Here is a 25,438-nt window from a genome sequence, read left to right as displayed (position 1 = left end):
TAATAACGTCGGGGTCCCCAAACTTTTTACACTTGGTCACTAGGGGACTACAGTTTAAGTTTTGAAAAGTGGGCAGAGCCACCAACAGCCAATCAAATTTCACCTATTGATTTTTATTGGTTTGATGCCAGATTTTCCAAACTTTGCACAGTCAGTCACTGGGTGACTACGCATTCAGGTTTTTGTTTTTTTTTTTAAAACACAAAGTGGGAGGGGCCAACAACAGCCAATCATATTGTACCCAATGACTTTTATGGGGAAATTGAAACTGCTGCCAAACTTACAGCTTTGAGGCTACACTCCCCAAACTTGAATAACATAGTCATGGGCTCAGCCTGAATGAAAATATGATAATTGTTGGATGCCCAAAAGTGGGCGGAGATGTGAACAGCTAATCAGATTTTACCTATTGACTTGGCAGAAATCCAACCTGCTGCCATTCTCACAGTAATAACACCGGGGTCCCCAAACTTTGCAGAGTTAGGCACCAGGTAACTGTGGTTCAAGGTAAGAAAAAGTGGGTGGAGCCACCAACAGCCAATCAGAGTTTACCTTTTGACTTTCAATGGGGAAATCCAACCTGCTGCCAGTCTCACAGAATTAACACCAGGGTCCCCAAACTTTTCACAGTTGGTCACTAGGGGACTGCAATTTTAGTTTTGAAAAGTGGGCGGATTTCACCTATTGATTTTTATTGGTTTGTTGGCAGGCTTCCCAAACTTTGCACAGTCAGACTACGCATTTAAGATTTTTTTTAAGTGGGTGGAGCCACCAACAGCCAATAAGATTTTAACTATTGACTCTAAATGGGGAAATTCAACCTGCTGCAATTCTGACAGTATTAACACCAGGGTCCCCAAACTTTTCACAGTTGGTCACTAGGGGACTACAGTTTTAGTTTTGAAAAAGTGGGCGGGGCCACCAACAGCCAATCAAATTTCACCTATTGAATTTTATTGGTTTGATGCCAGAGTTTGCAAACTTTGCACAGTCAGTCACTGTGTGACTACGCATTCAAGGTAAGAAAAAGTGGGCGGGCCGCCAAAAGCCAATCACATTTCTTTATTTGTTTTCAGTGGGAAAATTTCAACTGCTGCTGCTTCTCACATGTTTAATGTCAGGGTCCCCAAACATGGCACAGTTTGTCACTAGGTGACTATGTTCCAAGTTTATAAAAGTGGGTGGGGCCAACAACAACCAATTAGATTTCACCTATTGATTTTTATTGGTTTGATGCCAGATTTTCCAAACTTTGCACAGTCAGTCACTGGGTGACTACGCATTCAAGGTAAGAAAAAGTGGGCAGAGCCACCAACAGCCAATCAGAGTTTACCTATTCAGTTTCAATGGGGAAATTCAACCTGCTGCCATTCTCACAGAATTAACACCAGGGTCCCCAAACTTTTCACAGTTGGTCACTAGGGGACTGCAATTTTAGTTTTGAAAAGTGGGCGGAGCCACCAACAGCCAATCAAATTTCACCTATTGATTTTTATTGGTTTGATGCCAGATTTTCCAAACTTTGCACAGTCAGTCACTGGGTGACTACGCATTCAAGGTAAGAAAAAGTAGGCGGAGCCACAAACAGCCAATCAGAGTTTACCTATTGAGTTTCAATGGGGAAATTCAATCTGCTGCAGATTTAACACCAGGGTCCCCAAACTTTTCACAGTTGGTCACTAGGGCAATAGCAGTATTGGGGAGCTCAACCCTCTGAAAAACTGGGTGGAGCCACCTACAGCCAATCAGAGTTTACCTATTGACTTTCAATGGGGAAATCCAACCTGCTTCCATTCTCACAGTACTAACACCAGGGTCCCCAAACTTTTCACAGTTGGTCACTAGGGGACTGCAATTTTAGTTTTGAAAAGTGGGCGGAGCCACCAACTACCAATCAGATTTCACCTATTGATTTTTATTGGTTTGTTGCCAGGCTTCCCAAACTTTGCATAGTCAGACACTGGGTGACTACGCATTCAAGGTAAGAAAAAGTGGGCAGAGCCACCAACAGCCAATCAGAGTTTACCTATTCAGTTTCAATGGGGAAATTCAACCTGCTGCCATTCTCACAGAATTAACACCAGGGTCCCCAAACTTTTCACAGTTGGTCACTAGGGGACTGCAATTTTAGTTTTGAAAAGTGGGCGGAGCCACCAACAGCCAATCAAATTTCACCTATTGATTTTTATTGGTTTGATGCCAGATTTTCCAAACTTTGCACAGTCAGTCACTGGGTGACTACGCATTCAAGGTAAGAAAAAGTAGGCGGAGCCACAAACAGCCAATCAGAGTTTACCTATTGAGTTTCAATGGGGAAATTCAATCTGCTGCAGATTTAACACCAGGGTCCCCAAACTTTTCACAGTTGGTCACTAGGGCAATAGCAGTATTGGGGAGCTCAACCCTCTGAAAAACTGGGTGGAGCCACCTACAGCCAATCAGAGTTTACCTATTGACTTTCAATGGGGAAATCCAACCTGCTTCCATTCTCACAGTACTAACACCAGGGTCCCCAAACTTTTCACAGTTGGTCACTAGGGGACTGCAATTTTAGTTTTGAAAAGTGGGCGGAGCCACCAACTACCAATCAGATTTCACCTATTGATTTTTATTGGTTTGTTGCCAGGCTTCCCAAACTTTGCATAGTCAGACACTGGGTGACTAAGCATTTAAGGTTTTTTGTATTTTTGTAAGTGGGTGGAGCCACCAACAGCCAATCATATTTTAAATATTGGCAATTCTGACAGTATTAACACCAGGGTCCCCAAACTTTTCACAGTTGGTCACTAGAGGACTACAGTTTTAGTTTTGGAAAAGTGGGCAGGGCCACCAATAGCCAATCAAATTTCACCTATTGAATTTTATTGGTTTGATGACAGAGTTTGCAAACTTTGCACAGTCAGTCACTGCGTGACTTTGTACTCAAGGTTAGAAAAAGTGGGCGGGGCCACTAAAAGCCAATCACATTTCTTTCATTGTTTTCAGTGGGAAAATTTTAACTGCTGCCATTCTCACATGTTTAATGTCAGGGTCCCCAGACTTTGCACAGTTTGTCATTAGGTGACTATGTTCCAAGTTTAGAAAAGTTGGTGGGGCCAACAACAACCAATTAGATTTCTCCTATAGACTTCATATGTTTAAATTTAAACTGTGGCCATTCTTTAAATATTAATACTAAGGTCTCTAAACTTTGCAGAGCTAGTCACCTGGTAACTGCAGTTCAGAGTTAGAAAAAGCAGGTGGAGCCAACAACAGCCAATCAGATTTTACGTATTGATTTTCAATGGGAAATTCAACCTGCTGCCATTCTCACAGTATTAACACCAGGGTCACTAGGGAACTGCATTTTTAGGTTTTAAAAAGTGGGTGGAGCCACCAACAGCCAATCAGACTTCACCTATTGAATTGTTTTGGTTTATATTTAAAATGTTGCTTTGCTCACACTATTTATGTCAGGGTTCCCAAACAAGTGGGAGGAGCTACCAACAGCCAATCCATTTCCACCCATTAGATTTCCTTGGTTTATATTTAAACTGATGCCATTATTTAAATATTAATTCCAGGGTTGTTAAAGTTTCCAGAGATAGTCACTGGGTATTTGCCATTCAAAGTTAGAAAAAAGTGGGCGGAGCCACCAACAGCCAATAACATTTCACCTGTTTACTTTCTAAGGTGAAGTGTAAAATGCTGTCAGCCTCACAATGAATGCCTGAGTCCCCAAAATTTGCAATGTTGGTCACTGGGGGACTGCAGTTCAAAAATAGGAAAAGTAGGTTGGGCCACTAACAGCCAATCAGATTTCATCCATTGACCTATTGACTTTTATTGGTGTAATTGCTGCCGTTCTTTAACTATTAATCCTAGGGCCCCTAAACTTCGCAGAGTTAGTCACTGGGTAACTGCAGTTCCAGGTTAGAAAAGGGGGTGGAGCCACCAACCGCCAATCAGATGTCATTGACTTTCAGTGGGGAAATTTAAGTTGCTGCCATGCAGACACTATTAAAACCAGGGCCCCAAACTTGCACAGTGATTTTTACTGTATAACTGTGGTCCAAGGTTAGAGAAAGTGGGCAGAGCCCATTCAGTGACTTCATGTTTTTCAACCCAACATGAAGTTTGTTCTCAAACTTCCCTTTCTAGTTTTATTATTATAGTAAAATTTTATATTTTTCTACTTTTGAACTTTTTCCTTCCTTGATATGGGATTCTATACTTTCATGTAGTTTCCCCTACACTCTTACATTTATCAGTAACAGCATCAATATGCTATATGGGTTAAATGTTTGCAAATATTCTGCCAACAATTTTGCCTTTAGCCCATTTTGCTGAATAGTAAAACTTGCGCTAATTAGTACGTAGCGTATTTTCTGGCGAGTGGGATAACTGCCAATCCAATGTTTTGTTGCCAGAATAATTGCAATATTATATTTGTCCCCGTTTAATAAAGTGCCCATAACATATTTGCCATTTATTCTGTGTCTAAAATCTCCCACTTAATTTAAGCCACTTTAGCAAACGGACCCCTAAGTATTTGGCTAAATATTCTTAAATGCCCCCCCCCCCATTTTATTATCTCTAGCACTTTTTTTTCTTACTTATATTTTTATTGGTTTTTGGGGGTTTTTTTGCAAATAAACATTTATACAACAACTCTCTAGCACTCTGTGCTCTCCCAGGTCAAAATGTCGCTATTTTTATGCTGCCGATTGTCGCGTGCGATAAATAGCGTGCATGCGGAAAATACCACGCACGCTATTTATCGCGCCAAGGCTATCGCATGAAATACCTCGCGTAAAATAGCGCAAGTGTACTAATAGTGAATCGTGCGAAAAGTCGCCAAAATTAAGAAGCGGTAAAATTTTTAGCGCACGTTATTTCGCACTTTAGTGAATCGGCCCCAATGTGTTTTCAGACCACAAGCTTTTACTTTCCCAGGTCAACATTCTAGGGGAAAAGAAAGTGGAAAAAGATCTTTGGAGGATAATGTGCAACTTCTCGAAGATGACCAGATCTGTAAGCGGTTTGTGCGGACCTACCAGCAGTGGCAGTTGACTCGCGATCCCCACAGTTCAATGCTATGTTGGTGGGAGGGCACTAAACCCAAAATAAGAGATTTTTTTTATCAAGGCAGGTAAGATGGTTGCTAAAAAGAAAAAACAATGGTTTTATGTTTTACATACGTGTGTGCACTTAGAGGAAGGTGAAAAGTGCTCCAGATTCTTTTTTAAGAAAATCCAGGAAAAAAGATTCAAAGATTATCTTTGAATGGTGCTACTTCTATGCCTGATATTTTAAATGCTGCTTTTAATTTTTATCAACTCCTTTTTAATGAAAAATGCATCGATGAATCCCTTTTAAATGACTGTCTTAATGTTTTAGAGCCTAACTTAGATCAGGAGGTTTTAACCCGTGATTTTATTTTGGAAGAACTTTATGTGGTTTTTAAAAGTTTTTCATCCGGGAAAGCCCCTGGTGAAGACGGTCTGCCGATTGAATTTTATTCACGGTTTTGGGATATTTTAAAAGATTTGTTTTTACTGTATCAAGAAGCTTTTAATGTTGATGTTTTACCCCCCCTCATGGAGGAGGGGCATTGTGTCTTTGCTTTTTAAAAAAGGGTACAGAGAGAGACTTGAGAATTTTAGACCTACAGGTATCGGACCCCTTATCCAGAAACCCGTTATCCAGAAAGCTCCGAATTACGGAAAGCCCATCTCCCATAGACTCCATTATAATCAAATAATACAGAATTTTAAAACTGATTTCCTTTTTCTATGTAGAAATAAAATGGTACCTTGGAATTGATCCCAACTAAGATATAATTACCCCTTATTGGGGGCAGAACAGCCCTATTGGGTTTATTTCATGGTTAAATGATTCCCTTTTCTCTGTAATAATAAAACAGTACCTGTACTTGATCCCAACTAAGATATAATTACCCCTTATTGGGGCAGAACAGCCCTATTGGGTTTATTTAATGGTTAAATGATTCCCTTTTCTCTGTAATAATAAAACAGTACCTGTACTTGATCCCAACTAAGATATAATTACCCCTTATTGGGGGGCAGAACAGCCCTATTGGGTTTATTTAATGGTTAAATGATTCCCTTTTCTCTGTAATAATAAAACAGTACCTGTACTTGATCCCAACTAAGATATAATTACCCCTTATTGGGGGCAGAACAGCCCTATTGGGTTTATTTCATGGTTAAATGATTCCCTTTTCTCTGTAATAATAAAACAGTACCTGTACTTGATCCCAACTAAGATATAATTACCCCTTATTGGGGGGCAGAACAGCCCTATTGGGTTTATTTAATGGTTAAATGATTCCCTTTTCTCTGTAATAATAAAACAGTACCTGTACTTGATCCCAACTAAGATATAATTACCCCTTATTGGGGCAGAACAGCCCTATTCGGTTTATTTCATGGTTAAATGATTCCCTTTTCTCTGTAATAATAAAACAGTACTTGTACTTGATCCCAACTAAGATATAAATAATCCTTATTGGATGCAAAACAATCCTATTGGGTTTAATTAACGTTTTATTGATTTTTTTAGCAGACTTAAGGTGTTGAGATCCAAATTACGGAAAGACCCCTTATCTGGAATACCCTTGGTCCCGAGCATTCTGGATAATGGGTCCTATACCTGTATTACTTTATTGAATGTGGATTACAAAGTCATGGCAAAATTAATCTCTTTACACGTTAAGCCATTTTTAAATGTTTTAATTCATCCCGATCAAGTGTGTCGGATTCCTGGGAAGAACCATGGCGGAATCCCTTAATGTTATTCGGGATGCTATATGGTATTCTAATGACCGAAAGCGACACTTCGCTATTTTATCTCTTGACTTCGAAAAAGCGTTTTATCGTGTCTCGCATGAATACCTTATTAAAGTTTTAAGAAAAATGGCATTGCCTGATTTTATTGTGAATGGTATGAAGGTCTTATACAAATCTTGTTTTAGCCAAATTTCTATTAATGGGTTTTTAACAAAGAATGTGTTTTTAAAATCCGGGGTTAAGCAAGGTTGTCCTCTGTCCCCATTCCTTTTTATCTGTGCAATTGAACCCCTTTTAATCTTTTTAAGAAATGACAAGATAATCAGAGGTGTTCCCGTTCCTGGAGGAGGCTGCCTATTCTCTAAAAAGGGCCTTATTGCACATTACAGGTTTCTGTGGAGCCTCTGGGTTCAAGCTTAATTTGCACAAGTGTGATTGTCTCGGTATTGGTGTTTTTGATATGTCTGTTGCCCCTGAAATCAAAATGCAACATAACCTAATAAAGATTTTAGGGGTAATTTCTAAAGCTGAAAACAAAGGTGATTTAACCATGGAGGGCAAAGTTTTAATTATGTTGCATATTGCCCTGGTTTTTCCCCCTTCCTCTTTGTACATTAAGAGACTACCAAGAGTGTGTTTTAAGTTCCTGTGAGGTTCTAAAATGGAAAAACTCAAAAGAGATCATATGTACAAGAGCAAGCAATGTGGGGGGAAAGATGTTCCTAATCTTCTTTTATTCTTATATGTCAAATTCTTCTGTTTCTGTTTTAAACTTTTTAACACAGAGGGCATTTTTAGTTGTTTTTTAAAATATGCTGCAGGTATGGCTTTTAAACCCTGGTTCACTAAGTACTCCTGTGCTTTTATGTCCCCCAAAACACTATGTGGTTTTAGAAAAGGCTGTAAGACTGTTTCGCCTAAAAGAATTAGAACAGGAAGTGTTGGGGGACCAATGAAAGGTGACAAAAGTACTAAGACATGATGATGTGGTCTTGACAGTGTCCAACTTCTCTGAGGCAAGATCCAAACAGGTATGGCGAAATGTCTTTGGAAAGTTCCTAGCCAAAGTTCACAAGGATCTTGCCTGGGCCATGGTCCACCAACGCCTCCCTACACGGGAGTTTCAACACTGAAGAGGCTTGGTGGGCAGAGGTAAATGCCTCAGAGAAACATGTTGTATTAACGAAACTATTTTACACTTGTTTTGGAACTGTCCCTATGCACAGGAGCTATGGAAATCAGTTGGTCCGCTTTTTAAACATATTGGTGGTTTTAAAGATTTTAATCATTTTTTATGTCTTATATGGACTTTTTACCTGCACATCTGTAAAACAACATGAAATCTGCTGGATGACTTTAAACTGTTTTAAAAATGGAAAGTGAGAAACATTTTGCTTTTTAAACATGATTTTATTTCTGTAAATGATTGTATTAAAATTGCACTAAGCGAAATGTATATTTATTACTTAAGGGATAAAAAATTACTTGGAAAAAAATGAAGCCATGTCAATGTGGGGTCTGGCATCTTGGAACATTTGATTGTAATTTTACCCTTTTATGTAATTCCTTGTTTTTATTCTGTACCCTTGCACCATAAAGGTGATCCTTCATTTTGGTTTTAAATAAATTATTTGTTGAAACCTTAACTTTCATCTGTATGTATGTACGTATGTATGTATATCTTTATTTATAAAGCGCTACTTATGTACCCAGCGCTGTACAGTAGAATTCATTAATACAGACAGGGGGTTAAAAATAATGGATAAATACAAAATGGATAAATACAAAGTACAACAATAAATACAATAAATACAAGGTGCAGTTGCAATAAAAGTCAGAAACACAAGATGAAGGAGGTCCCTGCCCCGTAGAGCTTACAATCTATATGTGAGGGGTAACTAACAGACACAAATAGGCAAATGTAAGTGCTGTAGGTCACAGTGGGTGACATTACAGTATAAGTGCCAGTTTCCAGATCAGGTGCTGGGCGAGTGCTCCAAAAGGGAGTCTTTAAGTTTGGTTTTAAAAAGACTGAGGGAGGATTCTCTCCGGAGGAAATCAGGGAGGGCATTCCAAATGTGAGGGGCAGCAGGGCAGAAGGGTTTGAGGCGGGAAACAGCAGTAGTAGTGGGGGGCGCAACCAAACGATTGCTCTGCGAGGAACGAAGGAGTCGGCCAGGAACGTACAGAGACACCAGGGAAGAGATGTAGTGAGGGGCAGAGGAATGGAGGGCTTTGAAGGTTAGGAAAAGGAGTTTGTAAACTATTCTTTGTTTAACAGGGAGCCATTATAAGGACTTTAGCAGGGGAGGGGCCTGAACTCTCCTGGATGAGAGGAGGAGAATTCTGGCTGCAGTATTTAATATAGACTGTAGGGGGGAAAGATGGGAGTTAGGGAGGCCGGTTAGTAGGAGGTTACAGTAGTCCAGTCGGGATAGGATGAGTGCATGCATGAGCAGCCTAGCCGGATTTTGGCAGCAAAATTGGGAGCAGCTTGGCTGGGGGTAGCAGCTTGGCAGTATAGCAAGTTAAAGTATAGTAAGTCTTTGGGAGATCTTATCCATTCATTTGGCTTCAAATACCATCTGTATGCTGATGATACCCAAATTTACTTTTCGACCCCTTCATTAACAGTTGAAACTGAGACTCAAATCTCTAACTGCCTCCTGGCTATCTCCAATTGGATGAACCAACGCCACCTCAAACTGAACCTAACAAAAACTGAACTAATGATCTTTCCGCCTAAGCCTGGTCCTACTCCCCCCTTTTCTATCTCTATTGAAGGCACCCTCATCAACCCTGTCGATTCCATGCGTTGTTTGGGGGTGATCTTTGACTCCAGTCTCTCCTTCTCTGACCATACTAACACCACTGTCAAAACCTGTCACTTTTTCTTACGCAATATTGCGTAAAATTTCTTCATAGAGGGACTGTTTGCATATGCAAAATAGCTAAAGGCTTTTTCACAGGTGTGTTCTTTCTATAATAGAAAGGCTGTGCATGACTCCCCATTGGCTTTGCTTTGGCCAAAATACAGTGTGCAATGTTTTATTGTATTCTGTAAAGTTTTTTTGTCATTTTCACCTTCTGTGTGGGAGCAATATTTGGCATTTTGACTCCATGGTATATACATTAAATGACAAAATCAACCTCTTGTTGTGTTTAATTAGGAACATAATTTTGCTGAATTCAGTTTCTCTATGTTTCCAACCTTTGTGGCCTTACACTCATATAATTGAAAATGGGAGAATGCAATATAAAAGCTGATATCCCAACACAAAGGCAATGCTTGATAGGAAACTGCATGCAATTACTTGATATGGTTTCTCTCTGTCCCCCAAGACCTGTACCCGTACGTGCGTATGGGGCTGCACCCCCTGTATATATATTCATTCTGCAACTAAAGAAAAGAAAACTCACACAACTAGGGAAGGACTGAATTAGGATTCAGCTAAAGTCTCGAGCCAAGCTCAAAGTGCCAGCGCAGGACATTTTTTTTAGTGAGCAGCCAGACAGGACTGTGATTGGTTGGCTTGTTTGTATGTTTAATAGGGAACAGGCAGTGACTTGAGCAAGTGTAGGAAAAAAGAACATCGATCCCTAACCTCAGATCATCAGCCAAGAGCAGACTGAGCATGTGCAGTAGTTGGACAAGGCAAAAGATGGGGTGCTACTGTGGGACTTTGGTCTTGTAGAAGAAGCAAAAACATGGAGTCAAACATTTCTTGCTATTCTTTAGGCTTTAGTGCCCCTTTAATTGTGCTCTCTACACTAGAAGAGCTGAAATTTCAATTTAAAGGGGCACTAAACCGAACCGTAAAGCTGTCCCACTACGCCCCCTAGTTCTCTATAGAAGTTGAGGAAAAACATAATTACACATGGAAACCAATTCATCAATGAGAATTCTACTGACTGAAACTGTAACTACAGATGCAAGAGAAGTGACCAATGAGAATGCTGATTCCCAGCACTGTGTCAGGCCCCTTGCTGGTACCTTACATATAGAGATAATGATGGCATTTTCCCATCATTATATGGCACAGGAATCAGACATGGGGATAAAGGGACAGACTTGTTCAGTGCTGGGAAACTGTGCTTATTGCTCCCAACTCCAATTGCAGGAACAGAGAACAGGGAGCCGGATTTACTCACATCAGCTGGGATTCTCATTGGGGGATTCTTTTGCATTTCAATGCTGCCAATGCGGGCACTGGGGAGCCTGAAAAGTTTTATTGTGCAATATTGCTTTAAGAATACAGCCCTGATGTTGCTGGACTACAGCTCCCAGCATGCCTCACCCTTCATTATATGTTACATTATTCTGGGATTTGTAGTCCAGCAACAGCTGAGTAACGTTTGGTTGAGCCGCACTGTGCCGCAGGGTTTAGTGTCTCTTTAAGCTGATTTAAAATGACAGTGTTTATAGTACAGAACCAGTTTATATACAAGTCTTAATTTTATCATTTTTAACCTGCATAACTAAAAAATGAAAAAGCTTCAGTTTGCATTTGTTTTGTTATTTTTTTACAGACAGTGAAAACTGCATTAGATGTCCAGACCTAGAATGGCCCAATGACAAAAGGAATCAGTGTATTGCAAAAACTGAAGAGTTTCTCTCATACACCAATGATGGGATTTTTGTGTTTTTATAATCTATCTCTGTTCTCTTTTGCATTATAACTCTGGTAATTTTTAGAATTATCATCAATTCCAGGGACACCCCCATTGTGAGAGCCAACAACTGGAGCCTGAGCTTCCTCCTCCTTGTCTCCATCAAGCTGAGCTTCCTCAGTGTGTTTCTGTTCCTCGGTCGCCCTGTGGATATAACCTGCATGCTGCGCATCATCACTTTTGGAATCACCTTCTCCATAGCTGTCTCTTCTCTCCTGGCCAAGACTATCATGGTTTGTGTTGCTTTCAAAGCCACCAAGCCAGGGAGCTCATGGAGAAAATGGCTGGGAGTCAAACTGTCCAATTCTGTAGTCTTGTTCTGCTCATCCATTCAAATAATCATCTGCATGACTTGGTTGGCCATTTCTCCTCCCTTTCAGGAACTGGACATTCACACTTCCCCTGGAACCATCATCATTCAGTGCAATGAGGGCTCAGCTATTGGCTTTTACTCAGTTATTGGGTATATGGGGCTTCTGGCAGCTGTTAGTTTTGTTTTAGCATTTTTAGCTCGGAGCTTACCGGACAGTTTTAATGAGGCCAAGTACATCACTTTCAGCATGCTGCTCTTCTGCAGTGTTTGGATCACAATGATCCCGGCCTATCTGAGCACCAAAGGCAAAAACACTGTGTGTGTGGAGATATTTGCCATACTCACCTCAAGCGCGGGGCTTTTAGCCTGTATATTTCTGCCCAAATGTTACACAATTTTCTTTAGACCTGAGATAAATACAAAATCTCATGTATTTTGAAGCAAGTCCTCATAATTGTATACCCAGTCAATGTTATGCATAAAAAGAACTATAATTTTAATAAGAAATGCCAAAAAAGAATATGTTAATTGACAACCCTTTTGTAAAATATGCATAAACCTGTTTAACACCTGATTATTATACTTACCAGAATGACAAAGTCTGCAAATTTCTCTGTTTTTCCCCTCCTTCCCCGTCCCTCTTCCTTTCTGTATCCCTCCTTAAAAAACCAATAAAGAAAGAATTATAAAAAAAAAAAAAAAGAAATGCCAAAAAAGTTGATGTGTTTTAGAAACAGTAATACAAAACAAACACTATTTATTATTACTTAAAGTTCTGTTTGGTACACAAAGGAAAAATTGTCAATTATACATTTACAGTTCACAGTTTTGTTGCTGTGAAAGGTCCTTGTCTGCAGTCTGAAAATCACAGATTTGATGATTAGATTAGATTAAACTTTATTGTCATTACACAGGTATAAATACAGGGTAACAAACTGAAATTTAGCATCTAATCAGAAATGCAAGGGACAGCAGTGCAATATATGCAATATACAATATAGCACAATGTTCAGTGAAGTTAAAATAAGTAGAGTGAAGATGAAGTAAACAGGGCCAGATTTAACTTCTCAGCGCCCCGAGGCTGCCCCCCCCCCACGAGTGCGCATTCGCGCATTTAAACTCCCATACGGAGCAGTGGGGAGAGGTCCCGACTGCTCCGTATGGGAGCCAAATTTTAAAAATTCTGTTGCGGTGGGGCAGCATGCTGCCCCTAAACTTGTGCTGCCCTAGGCCCGGGCCTTTGTGGCCTTTCCACAAATCCAGGGCCTGGAAGTAAATAGTAAAATTGAGTGCAGTATAGTACAGTGAAATTAAAATAAATATGGTGAAGTTAAAATACTTGTACAGTATAATACTGTTATGCCTCCAGCATTGTTATATTGTTTCATTGCGCCATCTAGTGGTTTCTTAATGTATAGGTTGTGATTGCTTAAAGAAATGTCCTTTTCAGCTTACCATACTTTACCATGTGACCACAGGAAAAGGTTGAGTAAAGCTGCCATCTTAGCAGTGTTAACAGCATAAAATACACCCTGCATAAATCCTACCCCATCCAGCCCTGTGGAAGCATCGTTGGTAGGTATTATCCCTCCCTAGCCCCTAGGTTAGTAATACAAGCATACATTTTCCTTGTATATACCTTAAATCTGGTTTATAACTGTGTATGTGCAGTCACCTCATGGCACATCTGTTCTTGCCCAGGCATCTAGGCCTCCTACTCAGATGCCTCTTTTCCTTCATACATGATTGTACATTATATGAATCACAATGTTTGGTTACTTTTTATTATGCTGTATAGTAAATGCTGCCATATTTCTGTTCCCCCAGTTTCACACCTTCCCCTTTGTTAATAAACTGAAGCCTACCAACCTGTCTCAGTGAATGGATGGAGGGAGGAGTTTATCTATATGTCAAACTACTCACAAAATACAGTAAAGTTGAAGTAAGTGAAATTAAAGTAAGTACAGTAAAATTGAACTAAATATAGTGGAGTTGAAGTAAGTACAGTGAAGGTAAAATGTTTGATTATATACAAATAATAAAAAGCAGTATAAGCAAATAAAAACAATGTAGGCATTAATATACAAATAGGCGCACATAGTAAAATAATAAAAGTACATGGTAGTTCAGCGAGGGACAGAGTTCAATAAGGAAACAGCTGTGGGGAAAAATGTTTCCTAAAACTACTGATTTTGATCCGAAGGCTCCTAAAACATCTTCTGGAAGGAGCTGAAAAAATCTTTTTGATTTTTTTATTTTATTAGATTAGACAAGTACAATAATCAATGAGAAGCAAGCAAATCCCAAACGGGATTAATAAGGTTCATAAGTAGATCAGTAAAATGAACAATTCAAACAATTTTACAGTTGACTATGAATGAAAAGGTAATGACGGAAAAACAAGGATTATTATAATAAAATTGAATAAGATTAATACTACATTAAACAATTCTTATTGTTACAATTAAACAGGCTAGTAGAGTTTGGAAATATTCATGGAACTATGGATAGTAAAGAAATGAGTTCAAATGAGAACTATCGTTGGGAGAAAGGGTATTCATGAGGAATCTCCATTTAGATAAGAATCTTGTATGATTTTTTGTGTTACTAAATTTGAAAGCAATGGCTTCATTTGTACAGAGAACTTGTAGCTCCGAAATGACCTCCAATAGTAATGGGGGGTTTGGATCAATCCACTTCTTGAAAATAGTCCTCTTTGCTGCTGCCAAAATAAGGTTCAGGTAATTTATGGAGTAGGAAATGTTCCCGAATTTAGGCTGAATTAGGCGAGACACTTGCACTGAGTCTTCTGAAAAATTTAATAAAGCAGATTTTGGATTCAGATTATGTGTAAAGTCCAGTGTAGATTTTAAATGGCTCTCAATGACTTGCCAAAAACTTTTAATATGAGGGCAATCCCAAAGTAGATGAATAATGTTTGGAAGTGGCGTATTGCATTTAGGAAATTTGTTTTTTTGGAATCAAAGTTAAAACCTATATAGGCTAGATGGATTAGTCTAAAGTTTTGCTCCCTCCAGATTTCTGTGTGGATGAGTTTGTCAAAACGCTTTATGCAAGTGGTAGACATAGGAGGTTGGAATGAGTTCGGTAGTGTCAAAATTTTCACTAAGGGAAAGTATGGAGTTGAGATATTACTTGACTTATATGTCTTATGCATTAATTTCCAGACTGCGAACGTATCCCTAAATAAAGGGTTCTCTTTAGTTTCTGCAGGTTGAAATTTCAGAGGTTTATGTATTTGTTCCAAAATGTTATCCTGTTATCTAGAGGTAGGTTGGTAAATTTACCTTTTTCCGAAAACCATTCGACTATATATCGAGTTAAAGCTGATAAATTAAAAGTTCTAAAGTCGGACAAATCCAATCCACCGAAAGACTTAGAATGGTTTAGTTTGTTAAGTGCTATTTTGGGAGTTTTGCCTTTCCAAAGGAATTCTAAAAGGGCCGATTTTAATCTATTAATATCGGTATGTTTGATTAGGAGAGGTAAATTTATGATAGTATAAATACATTTTGGAAAGATCATCATTTTGTAGAAAGCTATTTTTCCTTTTAAGTTCAATGGTAAATTCTTCCATTTTTGACTTAGTGAAATGATATTTTTTATCATAGGAACATAGTTTAAGGAATATAGCCTTTGAAGATCAGATGGTAAATGTATTCTGAGATATTTGATGCTTGAGAGGCTTTTACCCATTCCTAATTGCTTTAAAATATTTGGTGATGTTTGACCAAATACATCCATAAATTCAGTTTTGTTCAGATTTATTTTAAATCCGGAGATAACCTTCTTTTGCGTTTTATTGGTGAATTAATTCCATTCACATTCCATGAGATAATTTTGATGTTATCCATAAACAACAAATGTAGTATACATAACATAAGACATCAACATTAGACTAGCCTTAAATAGATGGTTATCTGTAATAGCAGTAGAATGGTGAAAACATAAACAATTTGATAGAAAAAGTAAACTAGATAGCAACATTAGAAACATTATATAATGGCAGAACATCATTACATAATATATAACAGGTAAAATAAGTGTAAATAACAAAGGATGACAAATTAAGTAAGTGAATTAAATCACACGACTTCGCTTTTTTCCTTAAGTGGATTAGAAGCCGAATAAACTCTTTATAAAGAATCTAACCAGTGAGACACTGCACCATACCCCCCCCCCCCAGGTATATAAAATAGACCTGTATAGTACATGCAGTAAGTGAATTGAATGTTAACTCCAATCATGGCAAAGATTAAGACTCCATCGATGATTGAACCAGTGAGGAGGAATTTTTGTCAATAGGAGACCTGGACCTGGGTTGAGAGTTGTTAATTTTTCGGTCCCTTTTTATATATGGACTGACTTTTCTGGCAATGTGAGAGGAGGGAGCTCCTGAGGTCTCTCTCTGCTCAGCAGTACATTGCCCTTTTGTGTTGAAAGAATTTGTCACATGAGAAGTGGATTTACCCAAATGTGAAGTAAAATCATGTACAAATCTCTCAGCTTCTTTATAATCCTAAAATGAATGCCCCCCCGAATCCAGGAACATTTTTAAAATGGCGGGATATAGCAATGCAAACTTTACCTCATGGTGAAAAAGCATTTTACAGACATTTGTAAAGTTTTGCCTCTTTTTTGAGAGAGTAATAGAGAAATCTTGAAACATTAAGATTTTGTCTTTTTCTAAATACAGGTTTTTGGATTTCTTGTATGTCTGAAGTATTAGTGTTTTATCAGAATAGTCCAGGAATTTTACCAGAACTGTTCTCGGTTTCTGATGTGGTAAATCTTTCCCAGGCCCCACTCTGTGAGCTCTTTCTATTTGTAGGGATGTAATGTCATTTTGCAGCCCCAGAGATTTAGGGAGCCATTGTGATATTAGCTTAATGAGAGAGTCCTGTTTATAATGCTCTGGTATGCCTACAAAGCGCAAATTATTCCTTCTGGACCTATTTTCAAGGTCTTCAGTTTTATTTTCTAAGTCAGAGATTTTTTTTTTCCAGAAACTGTATTTTTGACTTAGCTGAGGAAGAATAATCTTCCAGAGAAGAAATCCTTTCCTCCATTTCTGATATAGAAGCATTATGTGAGGTAACTTGCTCCACTATCTTATTAATCTCTGATTGTAGGTTTTTAACTGCAGTTTCAATTGATTTTTCTATTGTAGGATTAATTAAATTTGCTACCTCGAGTGCCATTTGTTTGTAATTGAGAGTATGTGCCTTTAAATCTGAGCAGTCTTCAGATACTGCGTGATTTTGAGAGATCCCGTCGGCCATCTTGGATATTTGATGTGTGCCTTTCTCCCCTGCAGACTCAGACGCTGCGGAGTTTTTAGGTCTCTTTTTCTGCTTAGGAGAGTTCCCTGCCATGGATGATACAGGTTAGGAGGGTCTATTAATGTTGAAAATTACTTTGATATGGGAGCACGCACGGAGCTCCTTCACCGTGCGACCGTTCCCTCAGGCGCCATACCGGGAAGTCTCAGGAGCTGAAAAAATCTATGGGCAGGATGAAAGGGGTCCCTAAGAATGCTACAAGCTCGGTTCAAGCACCGCTTCTTCTGGACATCTCCAGTAGCAGGTAATGGAGTCCCTATAATGCATTGAGCAGATTTCACCACCCTCTGGAAACAGAGCAATTCCCATACCAAACTGTACAGTTGGTTAAGATGCTCTCAATCACACAGCGGTAGAAGTAACCCAGAATGTCAACAGACAGATGATTCTTTATCGATGTCCTCAAGAAGAAGAGTCACTGGTGGGCCTTCTTAACAAGGCAGGAAGTGTTAATCGTCCATGACAGGTTCTCAGAGATGTTAATCCCAAGTAATTTAAAACTGGGGACACGTTCAGCAGCCATGCCATTGATATAAATGAGTTAATGGATATCTCCCCTCTCCTTCCTAAAGTCCACAACGAGCTCCTTACTTTTACTGGTGTTAGGGAGCAAATTATTTTCACTGCACCAAGTAGCTAAGTGGTGAACCTCTTACCTGTAATCTGACTCATCGTTGTTACTGATGATTCCAATCCCTGTGGTGTCATCTGCAAACTTCTGTATCTTAAAGCAAGCTGGTACGGTTGCTTGGGCCAGGGACAGATAAAATATCAGTAAAAACCCCAGCGAGCTGCTCAGCACATGCTCCAAACACCCGTCCAGGGATTCAGCAGAATAATCACAGTCTTTTCCACGTTGCCCTTGTCAAAATGGGCTTTTGCCTTGCCCAGCTACTGCACATGCTCAGTCTGCTTTTGGCTGATGTCAGTGACCTGAGCTTAGGGAGCTTGGTCTGGTAACTATTAAACATGCATACAGGCCAACCAATCCCAGTCCTGTCTGGCTGCTCTCTTAAAAACTAAAGGCCTTTTGAGCTTGGGGTGAGACTTTAGCTGAATCCTTAGTGTGGCTTCTCTTTCCCCCTTGTAATGATCCCAAATACTGAGCTGTGTAACAAATAAAAGTTACAAAGGTTGGAAACAGAGGCAGAAGCTGTGACAAAAGTTTCAGTCACTTTGCTGTTACAAACAGCCCCTCTGGGAATAAACTTTCCCATTGTAAAGGTTTCTCTGAATGTAACACAGTGACTGTATATGCCCCTTACACTCCCCCCCATGGCTAAGGTACAGAATATTACCAACTGTAATAAGGGATAGGGTACTTGAATACATTGCAGTTCACAATACTATTAGTTTGTGCCACATGGTTTTATGTGTAACAGATCTTGCCAGACTAATTTAGTCGCCTTTTATGAGGAGGTGAGTAGGAACCTCGATGCTGGAATGGCAGTGGATGGGATCTACTTGGACTTTGCTAAAGCGTTTGATACAGTACCTCACAGAAGGTTAATGATCAAATTGAGGAATATTGGCCTAGAACATAATATTTGTAATTGGATAGAGAACTGGCTGAAGGATAGATTATACAGAGTGGGGGTAAATTGGACCAGTGTGGTTAGTGGGTACCGCAGGGGTCAGTCCTTGGGCCTTTGCTGTTTAACTTGTTTTCTTTATGACCTGGAGGGGGGCATAGACAGTACTGTTTCTATTTTTGCTGATGACACAAAATTGTGCAAAACTATAAGTTCCATGCAGGATGCTGCCGCTTTGCAGAGCGATTTGACAAAATTGGAAAACTGGGCAGCAAACTGGGAAATGAGGTTCAATGTTGATAAGTGCAAAGTTATGCATTTTGGTAGAAATAATATAAACACGAACTATCTACTGAATGGTAGTGTGTTGGGGGGATCCTTAATGGAGAAGGATCTAGGGGTTTTTGTTGATAACAAGTTGTCTAATTCCAGGCAGTGTCATTCTGTGGCTACTAAAGCAAATAAAGTGCTGTCTTGTATAAAAAGGGCATTGACTCAAGGGATGAAAACATATTTTTGCCCCTTTATAGGTCCCTGGTAAGGCCTCACCTTGAGTATGCAGTGCAGTTTTGGGCTCCAGTCCTTAAGAAGGATATTAATGAGCTGGAGAGAGTGCAGAGACGTGCAACTAAACTGGTAAAGGGGATGGAAGATTTAAACTATGAGGTGAGACTGTCAGGGTTGGGGTTTTCTCTGGAAAAGAGGCGCTTGCGAGGGGACATGATTACTCTGTAAAAGTACATTAGAGGGGATTATAGGCAGATGGGGGATGTTCTTTTTTCCCATAAAAACAATCAATACACCAGAGGTCACCCCTATAGATTAGAGGAACGGAGCTTCCATTGGAAGTCGCGTAGGGGGTTCCTCACGGTGAGGGCAGTGAGGTTATGGAATGCCCTTCCTAGTGATGGGGTAATGGCAGACTCTGTTAATGCCTATAAGAGGGGCTTAGATGAGTTCTTGAACAATCAGAATATCCAAGGCTATTGAGATACTAATATCTACAGTTAGTACTAGTGGTTGTATATATAGTTTATGTATGTGAGTGTATAGATTGGTAGGTGTGGGTTAGGTGTGCTGGGTTTACTTGGATGGGTTGAACTTGATGGACACTGGTCTTTTTTCAACCCTATGTAACTATGTAACTATGTGTAACTTTGGTGTAGAAAAATAACTTTACCTTTTTTGCATTCATCAGAATGTGTATTTTCCAAAAATATCTGATTTTCTGGGGGTCTCTGTATAGTTAGGGGGGGTTAAGGCACATAATACACTGACAGGGGGCTCTGTGTGCAAAAACTGATTTGGCAGGCGAGAAATCCATAAGTGCAATTTTCATTTTGAGGTCAGTACACACCACAGACTTTGGTATATCTATGCATATTGGGCATCAAACTGTTCAGTAGACCTTAGGTGTTCCTATTTGGGGTGATTTGCCTTTGTATGCAAGAAATTGTGTGAGATAAAAGCGGCAAATTGCAACATTTTTGGACGATTTTCTGAAATGTCATAAAAACCACTATTTTAGGAAAGCTTTGCAGATTGGTACTTTGGTGTAGAAAGGACTCTTTCTGGGGGTCTCTGTATAGTTAGGGGGTGTTACAGCACATAATACGCTGTCAGGGGGCTCTGTGTGCAAAAGCTGAGTTGGCAGGTGAGAAATCCATATGCGCTATTTTCATTTTGAGGTCAGTACATACCACAAACTTTGGTATATCTATGCATATTGGGCATCAAACTGTTCAGTAGACCTTAGGTGTTTTGGGGTGATTTGCCTTTGTACGCAAGAAATTGGGTGAGATAAAAGTGCCAAACTGCAACATATTTCAGCGATTTTCTGAAAGGGCTCTTTACCTATGCTGAAAGGGCTCTTTACCTATGCTGAATTTGTCAGAATGTGTTCTTCCCAAAAAATATATGGGTTTCTGGGTTTTTCTGTACAGTTAGGGGGTCTTACAGCACATAATACATGGTCATTGGGCTTATTTTGCAGAAACTGAGTTGACAGCTGAGAAAATTCATATGCACTATTTTCATTTGGATTCCTTTGTACACCACATATCTTTGCATATTGGGCAACAAACTGTTTATTAGACCTCTGACATTCATAGTTAGGTTAATGTGTCATTGTATGTAAGAAATGTTGCAAGATAAATGTAGCAAATTGCAACATTTTTAGGTGTTTTTCAGAAAAGTCATGACAGAAAGGATAGCTTGCATGGGGTATATTCACATTGGGGCCCCTACATGCCACATACTTAGGTAAACCTATACATATTCTATATCAAACTGTTCAGTGGACCCCTGGTGTTAAAATTTAGGGTGTTTCACCATGGTACCTAATGCTATGTGGGAGATAAGATGCCAAAAATGAGGGGATTTTTGGAAATATCATCAAAATCACCATATTTAGGAAAGCTTTGTGGATTGGTACTTTGGAGTAGAAAGACATGGGTACCCATTTTAGATTTAGGGAAATGTGTGCTTTCCAAAAATATATGGCTTTCTGGCGTGAGCTTACTTTTTTGTTGCTTTATCCCACATATAATGATGTAAATGTGTTGATTTTGCAGGAGCTGAAATTACAGAGATATAGATCATATGGGGGTATCTGCACATTGGAGCCCCTACATACCACATACTTATTTAAACCTATACATATTGGGCATCAAACTGTTCAGTGGAACCCTCGCTTTTAAATTTAAGGTGTTTTATCTGGTTACTTTATGACCTGTAGGAGATAAGATACTATAGAATGGAAGCTAAGAAGCTATTTTTCAAAAAATTCACAAATTTTGATAAAAACCAATAACTTTAGGAAAGCATTGCAACTTCATAGTTTGGAGTAGACAGACAGTTGTGCCTATTCTGGATTCCCCAGAATCTGATTGTTCAAAAAATGTATAATTGTCTAGGATAAACCTTCTGTTAGTGGAAATTTTGGCCTTGAAATCTAAAGTATGCAGCTTTCTGGAGCAGTGCTTTGGAAATTTGGTAGTGTACTGCAGGGAGTTTTTGACCTATACAAGTGAGAATTCTCCATAAAACTATATATGTTTGGTATTTGCACGATCAGAAGACATAGTACTTTCCAAATCAGTTGTATTTTTGTGCATAGAATTATTTTTGTTTCTGGTATATGTGTTTATATTATGGAAAATATGATTTTTTTTCATCTTTTAGACATTTAGATGCCTATATCTTGATACAGAATTGTAATTACACAAAATTTATCATCTACCATATTTTGAAATCTTAGGTTGTCCTGAAAAAAATTATATATTGTTTTCCTGGGTAAACTAAAAGCCCCCCTGAGGAAAGGCCCCTTAAGTGAAACAGTGCAAAATGTTCAAAAACTGTCTAGCAATACAAGTTCCGCTTTGACCAAAATGGCTGACAATAAAGGGTTAAAGGTCACAGCTAATATTTACATTTGTGGTTGTGACCAGGAGCAAATGGAAGCAAAACAATTAGCAGTTAAGATGGGCTGGTCTGGATCTTGTAAGTTCCCCTATGAGAATAACTCTAATGACAGATTGCTACAGTGAGTGGGGGCTGCACAGTAATCAAGTTTGATTTCCATCCCCCCATAAGGTTCAGCCTTTCTATACAGCTTAGGGAATGGGATGTTTCTATAAAGCTGTAACCCGTGTATTTGCTGCTTGCAAGTCAGTTTAATGGGTGCGTGTTTAGCTGCTTACATGTATCTGTATAAATGCATTTAATATTAGTGATGTGCAAAATTTTTTGGCAGACATGGATTCACATCGAAATTCAGCATTTTGGTATTGACGGATTTTTTTGCAAAATGGGCGCAAAAATTCACCCCAAAGGAAATTTGCAGAGTGAGGGAAAAGGTTACAGTTGTGTCAAAAAAGTCGAGGTTGCATCAAATAAATTGCAGTTGTGTCAAAAAGGTTGCTTCTAAAAGTCACGTAAATCAAAAAAGTTAAGCTGTAGCTGCATTTCGTGACTTTTTCATGACTTGATCAAGGTATAAAGTGCATAGAAGCTTATAGAGTTGCCTGAGGACATGAATTGTACAGAGACCTGAAGAATTATTTTGATCAGTCTGTATCTCAAGAACAGAAATAATAACTCAAACTTTTTCTTGATGGACCAAAGATCCCCCGGTGGCTGTGCCTATATTCATTCTACTGTGCAAATCCTCTCTCTGCTCTCTATAAAATGAGGGTTGGATGAGCCGGGCCCCTTACTCTGTTCTACACACACAGCCCAACCCTGGGGCCTCTATGTCTCCCTGTGCCACTGACTGCTGCTGGGGGAATGCTCTGACCCTCTGCCTTGTATTTGGGTACAAGTTGCTGTATGTGGGGGCAATGTCAACTGTACCTAAATATCTCAAAGTGCTGATGTATCTGACAGCCCTTCCTATGGTACCCTGCAGATCTGGGGATCAGCCCAACAATCCTGTCTGCCGTCTGAATTTGGTGGTTAAAACAAGTGAGAAATATGAATACTTAGAGGAAGGAGACATCATGATTGGAGGAGTTCTGACTGTTGGTACCAGAGGTAACTATGTGAAGTCGGCAGTACTGACCTGTGATAAGTAAGTCTCATTTCATACAAACACTATGAAGCAGAGAAGGGGTAACAGAGAAACACTGTATGCCATTGGCTTTATCTGGGGCAGTTACAGCCTTGTATTTCCCTCACTGTGTTACAAAGAGACAACATTGTGTTCTTATTAGTCTTTCATTTATAAAGCTCTGACGGTTTCACTGTTCTACACAGAGATTGTTCATCCGTTTAGTTCTATTGTTCTTATTACTCTGGGACATACAGTACAACAGTGAGATGTGTGTGTATAGCATGTTATCATGTCCCATACACCGGGGCTGCTGTAGGTACATAGAACTTCTGAAATGTTTTTCATCCCATTATGGGCATACAATCTGATGGGTACTGCACATTCCATTATTCTGTAGGTTATATGAGATGCAGCTGCTCCAAATACACTACACAATACAGTGGAAGTGGAATAAAAGAGGCTAAATGGTCAATAGTTTTTTTTACAACTAAAAAAGTAAACTATATTCTTAAAACTAAGTTTCTTTTGTTTGAAAAGGACATTGAAGTTGTTTAACTTAAATAAAATGTTTAAAAAAAAAGTCAGTCACACAGAAAGCCATTTCAGAGTCTCAGCTGAGCAACGGACGTACTTCAGCGTTTCCCCATGAAATGCTGACAAATGAGCAGTGACTGAGCATGCCCAAGCCCTGCCTGACATCCCTTTTATTTTTGTATGGTTTGTCTCATCCAAAAATTCCAGCAGCGACTCCTTGTCATAGAGCAGGAGTTCTCCTTTGTACTATGGACTTCAAAGCTGGGGAAATGGCACATTACACAGTAGTTCAGATCAATGATGTTGCCCTTCAATGAAGATTCACTGCTGGAATTCAAAGGGCAGACTGCTTGGCCAGGGCAGTGCCAAGGCACGTGGGCATCAGAGCCCCTAGGAACCAGCTGACACTTTCACCCCTAGAAAGCATCCATGACAGTGTAGGGTGGATGTGAAAGGTCACAGCTTTAACACAGTAATCAAACCAGCAGATTACAAACTTGTGAATTAAACAAGGATGTAAAATATCAATACTCCCCAGGAATGCTTGCTTACTCCCCTGGAGTGAATGGGCCACCTGGCATCCTGCTGCACTGCGCTAAGGTGGGCAATTGAAGACACAGGTAGGCCTCATTTTATAATCCTACCCAAGGAGGGTACCGTTAGCCAAGAGTTGTTCCCCACGCAGCCAAGCTTGCACTAACACATTCCTGCTGTGGTCTCCTGCCAACCTACAGGTACTTTAACCCTTTGGGACTGAGTAGCTTCATTAATGACAACAATAGGCTACTTAGCCAAGAGGGGCCATTAGGGGAAGTCTTGGAGGGCTTTAAGATGCGGAGTTTGGAGTTTCTCTGTAATGGCAGGAAAGGATTATGTACTGGGGGTGAGTGTCCAGAAATCCTATTGACCTATTTGTGCTACTGACAGGGTACCCCTGCTTTGCCAAATATGGCCTCCCCCGAGGAACGTAAGGCTTTAACCCTTTGTATGTGCTTCTGAGCTCCCAGAGACAAGTTGCCTTTACCTGTACTGCAGATCTTTACTTGTCACACAGGAACTAAGAACTGCCTGGAAGGGGGGAGAGAACACTGAATATGGGAAAATGCCATCCAGGGTTACAAAATATTTTTTTTCTTCTATGGACATTTTTGTTTTATAGGAATTAAGTAGAAAGGCAGCTGGGTACCTGCTGCTGGTTACCTGTATTTTTATTTTCCTTTATGTTTGCCACCATCTTAACTCTCTTTCCCTGGTGTCCCTTGCAAAGAATTAGGCTTCCATAAGCACATTCATGTAACCAGAAGATGTTACTATATTGTTCATTGGCCATAGAGTTACAGCTTACTGTGTTCATCATTATGGAGCATTTAAAGAATGCAGACAGTGCACGTATGTCTTATGGTGTCCTAATTGTTGAGTACAACTCCCTGTGACAAGACATTAACCTTTACAGCTACATTTTCCATCAGAAGGGGCAACAAGCTGGCTGAGTGACAGCTATATATATATATATATATATATATATATATATATATATATATATATATGAGAATAAAAAAGGTCTAGTATGGCAGGAGAACTTTAATGTTGATGACTATTTTGGGGGACTTTTTCTGAGGTTTCCATGTTACCTGCACATTTATTATTTGCTGGAATGGATTTCAGATTGAATGATTTCATTT

The sequence above is a fragment of the Xenopus tropicalis genome, chromosome 1, assembly GCF_000004195.4.
Source record: "Xenopus tropicalis strain Nigerian chromosome 1, UCB_Xtro_10.0, whole genome shotgun sequence".
Classification (NCBI taxonomy): Eukaryota; Metazoa; Chordata; class Amphibia; order Anura; family Pipidae; genus Xenopus; species Xenopus tropicalis.
The sequence above is the reverse complement of the archived record's forward strand: the minus strand, read 5'-3'. Positions refer to the sequence as shown.